The following is a 6,989-nucleotide window of genomic DNA, read 5'->3' on the forward strand; positions in this document are numbered from 1 at the left end:
TACTGTACAAACTGTATATTCTATAGCCCTACACCTAACCCTAACCCTCACAGGAAACTTTGTGCATTTTTAGATTAAAAAATAAATAAATTGAATTACCGGGAAACGGGTAGTGTTTTCATAAACCACCTTCATATTGTAATTCCTCTGTCATTATACAAATTTGTATCCTCATAAATCACCCATACCGCATGCATGCACACACACACACACACACACACACACACACACTCTATTTGTTCCACAGATTCTCATCAGTTTGCGTCTATATTTAGACTGATCGCTATGAAGTCTGTGTTTGATCATATTTACACATTTCCCTCTTGAAGTAGTCACGTGCTGGTTTTACAGTTGGCCAGATCACAGTGACATTTATATTGGAGGTCTGTTTTTAATATTTCATTGTGAATGTACTTTTATATTTCTTAGCAAATGTAACTATATTATACTGCAGTTCTTCATATAAAGTTTTTCTGCAAACATGCAGTGCAGTCACATAAAGCGATATATTCTATATAGCAAATCTCTGCTTAATTTTATTCATTGCAGAATTGTCCAGTGACAACGCCACAGTAAGGCACGAAGATATTAAGATATTATAAACATTATCATCAGCTGCTTTGAAACTCCGTTTTGTGAATATAAAAATTGACTTGAATTTGACTTCATTTAGAGATGATTAGAGTTGTAAATACATTGTTTATAATCAAATATTTAATACTGCACTTATATAGTCAGAGTATTGTCACAGTTTTTGCACATTCGTATGTTCTTTTCACATACGTCTTAAATGTTTGATAGTTTGTTCTTTTTCGCCTACTAAACTTTGATAAAAACAAACTCACAGAAAGAGAAAACAACATTTATGTAAATGATTTTGTTCTCAGTGAATTTGAATGTGTGATTGTGTGTGTGTGTATGTGTGAGTTCTGTCTGAAAATGAAGGTCTTTTCTGTCTCCGCAGACACTCTGAAAACCAGGACTCTGAAGATCAGCAGCTCCAGAGGACAAACACACACACAAGAACAGAGAGAGATACTGTAGACCGACTGCTATCAGGGTCCACAGGTAACACACACACACACACACACACACACACACACACACACACACACACACACACACACACACACACACACACACATCTTTGTGAGGACATTGCATAGATGTCCATTGATTTTCTATCAGGTTAATGATATTTTCTATCTAAAATCAATCACTACCCTAAACTTACCCATAGTGCAGAACGCTAGATTTACATCAACAACATCTTCTGACGTTTTAACTAGTGAGGACCACTGAAATGTCCTGATTGGTGGGCTGTCAAAGTATTTCACAATTGGTCCCTACAAGTATAACGGATTGGTCAGATTTTGGTCAAAAAAGGACAGTACAAACAGAGAAACAGATGCACACAGACACACACACATGCTTTAGAGATTGTGAGGTGCATTAGTCAATCAATCTATTTAGAATATATAAAGAATATTTCACACATGTTCCACTAATACTGATGTGTGTGTGGGTTTGTGTGTGTGTGTGTGTGTGTGTGTGTGCAGTAGGGTATGAGAACGCTACAGCATCATGTGGTTTCTGAGATGGAGGAGTGAGAGTTCGGCTGAAAACACACAAGGTGAGACACACACACACACACACACACTCACACACACACTCACACACACACACACACACACACACACACACACACTCACACACACACTCACACACACACACACACACACTTCGCTCCTGTTTCAGTATTTTCATCATTGTTTCATTATTCGTTGTTTTAATAAGGCTGTTTTTCTTACTTTGTCCATTGGCTGCTGAGTTTTAACTGTCAGATGTTTGATTACATAAAAGTGGCAACACCAAACACACACACACACATATACACGCACGCACACACACACACACACACACACACAGACAGACAGACACACACAGACACACATGGTAATCTGTGATAAAACTGCTGCGCTCATCAAAGTTTCACATGAATCAAATCTCAAATCTCTTCCACTCAACACACACTTATTGTCATTTGGAGAAACACAAGTGTGTGTTTGAAGGGATCATTCAGCAAACTCATCCTCATTTAGTCCTGGTCCAGATCATAAAATGCTCGATACAGTGCTAGTTCAGAACGTGTTTTACTGTGCTCTAGTGTACAGTGTGACTGCTGCTCCTCAGAGCCCTTCACACCAGGAAAAATCACTGCAGACATCATTATAACCACAGAGTGTTCATAATCGAGAATAAGCACATAGCGACTAGGAGCATTGTGAGTACTGCAGTACAACTGTAACGATATCGACACCACAATGATATCACTGGAATCACTTTCAGAACATTTTTTTTTCAGCTGATAAATAATAAAAGCATTGACAGCCAAACAGAATCCATCTGACTTGTATGGATTGTTATATACAGAGGTGCACATAAATGGTCCGCAGGTCCACATTCATGTCCAAAATAAAACTGTCCTGTACAAATAAGTTCTGACAGCACATTTACGTACTGACATGGTTGACAGCTGTTAATGCACAATTACCATTGTAGATCGACAAACTGTGCTGTATAAGATTTCTATTCAAACTGAAAGCGTAAAGCTAGGCTACCAGCTAACGTTTTCAAAGCACAGCGTAAAACTGACATTTCATTCACTGATACTCTTCAGTCAGCAAATTACTTTCTGGCAACCTGCCAAAATAAAACCCTGCTGATTTTAAGGTTGAAAATTATGAAATGTCATTTTTAAAAAAAGAAGAATTTTTTGCATTTTTAAAAAAAACTACTTTTTTGAACTCGTCCTAGACAGTTTGTCCGATTTACATGAAAATTTAACCAGGTCATCTTCAGGCAGTGCTACATACATAGCGCTTGCAAAAACAGTCGTAAGGCTGTATCTCTGCAACGATTTATCGTATTCAGACCAAACCTGGTACATGTCATAACAAGCATGACCTGAGGCTACATGTTGCGTTCGGCACAGTGCCACCTACTGGTCCGGAGATATTAAATATTAATATAATTAATTAATTATAGTATTTATTAAAATTAATATAATTCATTAACTATAACTAATATTTTTGCTTATAACTCCAAAAATCATAAAATTGGTCTTGTTAGATTCAGGGCAACATGCCAAGTCGACTGATATCCAAAACATTACCATATCGGCCATTTTGAATTTTGTGCTAAAATGCTGTATTTTAGGAACGCATCAACGGATTGTTACGAAACATTGTATAGGTCATCAGCACAATGTCTTGAAGGAACGTGAGAGGTTTCGAAACATGCTAGGTTTCGCCTTACGGTTTGTGTAGCATTGTGATTTAGCGCTTAAAAACCATTTGGCTATATCTTCAAAACCGCTTGTCCGATCGAGACGAAACCACCGTCAGAAGTTTGAAAACATAGGCCGATAGTTACACATTAAGGCCCAAATGCGAAAATATTTATAGTAAGGGGTAGTAAAATTCAATCAAAGTCATGTGTCAGTCATTTTTTACGTGCTTTTTCATATAAATGTCTATAACTCTGAAGTGAATAGAGATATTTTCACCAAAATTTACACATATATGTATGGGCTCACTCTGGGGACACATCAAAAATGGTGGGACTAAGCCTCTTGGTGGCGCTATAATAGAACAAAACATGAAATTCCCATTGACTTCAATACAGTGTTGTGAAATAAAATGCTATACTTAACAAATGCATTGGTGTAATATTAAGAAACTCAGAATGTGCCACCAGCACCATCCCCTGAAGGTACCCAAAATATTTTGAGAAAAGTTATAACAAAACTGGTCTCAAAATATTCCCTGGCTTATGCAGACAACATAGATACCAAATATGCCAGAGTAAGCTGATCTTCCTGTCCGCCATTTTGATTTATGTTGAAAATCTACTTTTTCAAACTCCTAATCAACTGTTGGTCCGATTTTCACCAAAATTGAGTCAGATGATCTTCAGACTGTGCTGACAAAATTTCATGGATTTTGTATCGATACACAAAACCGTTTTCGCATACCACAGTGATGAATTTGAGGCATGATGCCAAAATGACGCTTGAGGCTGTATCTATGCAATGCTTTGGCATATTGACACCAAACTTTGTGTGTGTCATTGACAAGTCACACAGAATACACCAAAATGATTTGATAACAGCACCATCTATTGTTCAAAAGTTAAAAAACAATTAATCATATTACTAGTGGTTGTATTTATGATTTTTCAGCCATTTCAATTACAATCATCCTAATATTGCTTTAATTGCTCAGTTGCATTTGGTGTGATGCTCCATGCCATGCTTAGCTCCTCAATTTACCAATGGAGTGCTTGGCCCCGTAATTGCTGCTTGCAGCTATATTTAGGGGCCAAGCACCGAAGGTGCAAGGTACCTGTTGTATGCGTTAGCGTAATTTTTATCTTCCGCCGCAAGTCTATGGCAGCTCATAGAACCGTTTGCGGGAAAGTTGTATAATTTGGCACACTGATAGAGGACAGTCCAAACATTAACTATAGCAAATTTGAAGTCTCTAACTCCAACTTTCTAGCGCCACCACTTGTCCAAAGTTTCAATATTTTTATGCTAATAACTTTTGAACTGTAATGAAAATTATTTTTTCTTCTGAATCCTTGGCTCATGCCAAGTCGAATTAACCCCCGAATTCAAAAATCGCAAGGTTAGGGAGGTTAGGCTCAGATCATCTTCAGAGAAAGCTAGCAAAAAGTTATGGATTTCAAATTGATTTGTCCAACCGTTCTTGAATGACACGTGAACAAATTTGACAAAAAGCACGCAAAAGTGCATGTGAGGCTATATCTCGGCAATGCTTTGGCATATTAAGACCAAACTAGGTGTGTGTTATAATAACCATGACCTGAGACTACCTGCAGTGTTTCGACGCTGCGCCACCTAGTGGTCAGGAGAAATGAAAAATGCATATTTTGCTTATAAATTCTGAATGGTTTGGCCAAAAATCACACAACTGGTTTCTTTAGATTCAGTGAGTCATGTCGAGTCGAATGATATCCAGATTTCCTGTGTCAGCCATTTTAGGCGTCGGCCATTTTGAATTATGTTCTTTTTTGAACTAATTATGGTATCATCACGAAAATAATTACAAAAATATTTGGCTCCATGCCCTGAAGGTACTCAAAAAGTTTGGTGACATAGCCACCTTGTGGTCAAGAGTTATAATGAAATATCTAAAAAATGCTAATAACTTTTGAATAGATTAGACTATTGAAATTAAAATGGTCTCCCTATATTCTTTTTGTCATGCCGAAAACATTGATACCAATTAGGCCAAAATTGTTCATACTTCCTGTCCGCCATTTTGATTAATGTTAAAAACCTACCTTTTTGAACACCTCCTAGACCGTTAGTCCGATTTTCACCAAATTTGACGTGGATCATCTTCAGATCCCACTGGCCAAAAGTTATGGATTTCGTGTCGATATACGAAACGGTTCTCATTTAGCGCATCAACGAATTTGCTGTAAGGATGCCAAAATGCATTTGAGGCTGTATCTCAACAAAGCTTTGACATATTTGCATCAAACTTTGTATGTGTCATTGTCACCTCACACTGACCATTTCACATCAATTTGGTAACAGCGCCACTTATTGGCCAAGAGTAATAATCCATTCATTAACCTTTAATTATGAAATTTCCAAAAATGCTAATAACTTTTGATTGCATTAGGCTATTGTAATGAAACTGATCTCAAAATATTCCTTGGGTTGTGCCGACAATAGTCACTCCCTGTCCGCAATTTTGATTTATGTTAAAATCCTACCTTTTCTAACTCCTCCTCAACTGTTGGTCCGATTTTCAACAAAATCGAGTCATTTTGTGTTGATTGACATAACTGTTTTCATACAGCACCGTTACAAATTTAGGCACAGTGCCAAAATGCATTTGAGGATATATCTCTGCAAAGCTTTTCCATATTTGCACCAAACTTTGTATGTGTCACTGTCACTTCACACTGACCATACCTCATCAATTTGGTAACAGCGCCACCTATTAGTCAAAAGTAATAAACCATTCATTAACCAGTAATAATTGTTTTAATAACATTTATAAAAATGCTAATAACATTTATTGCATTAGCCTATTGTAATGAAACTGGTCTCAAAATATTCCATGGTTTTTGCCGACAATATAGATACCAAATATGCCAGCTGGACTTCCTGTCCGCCATTTTGATTTATGTTGAAAACCTACTTTTTCAAACTCCTCATCAATCATTGGTCCGATTTTCACCAAAATCGAATGAGATAATCTAGAGACTGTGCTGACAAAATTTTATGGATTTTGTGTCGATAGACAAATCTGTTTTAGCATACTACAGCAACGAATTTGAGGCATGATGCTAAAATGGCACTTGTAGCTGTAGCTCTGCAATGTTTTGGCATATTTACACCAAACTTAGTGTGTGTCAATGTCAGTTACACAGAACACACCATATCAATTTGATAACTGCGCCACCTATTGGTCACACTTGATAAGCCAATAAATCATGCTACGAGAGGTTGTATTTATGATTTTTTCGTCATTTCGATTACAATCATCCTAAAATTGCTGTAATTGCTCATTGTTGCATTTGGTGTGATGCTCCATGCCAAGCTTTGTCGGTAGAGTGCTTGGCCCCTGTAATTGCGGCTTGGAGCTATATTTATAGTTATTATTATTTAAGTTATGGTTATTGTTATTAATATAAGTATTGTTAGTTATTGTTATAGTTATCATTATAATTGCCATTAGACATGTTTATAGTTGTAGTTATAGTAAGTATAATTATAGTTAAGTATAGTTATAAGTTAGTATAGTTTACATTAGTTTTAGTTGTTGCTAATTAGTTATAGTTATAATTATAGAGACTCAAACCCACAACCTTCAGGTTCAAGTACAATTCTCTATCCATTAGGCCACGGCTGTTAATGCTCATAGTTACTGTAATAGTTGTAATTA

The 6,989-nt window shown here is 36.7% G+C and overlaps 1 protein-coding gene across 1 annotated transcript in view; it reads left to right on the forward strand.

Annotated features, from left to right (window-relative positions):
- The first annotated feature begins 963 nt into the window (after window positions 1-963).
- Window positions 964-6,989, forward strand: part of LOC132149720 (glutamate receptor ionotropic, NMDA 2B-like) — a 41,762-nt gene continuing 35,736 nt past the window's right edge. The window contains exons 1-2 of the mRNA XM_059559131.1: window positions 964-1,068; window positions 1,560-1,633. The gene's annotated coding sequence lies outside the window, so the exon portion shown is untranslated. The remainder of the gene's footprint in view (window positions 1,069-1,559; window positions 1,634-6,989) is intronic.

The sequence above is a fragment of the Carassius carassius genome, chromosome 9 (assembly GCF_963082965.1).
Source record: "Carassius carassius chromosome 9, fCarCar2.1, whole genome shotgun sequence".
Taxonomy (NCBI): domain Eukaryota; kingdom Metazoa; phylum Chordata; class Actinopteri; order Cypriniformes; family Cyprinidae; genus Carassius; species Carassius carassius.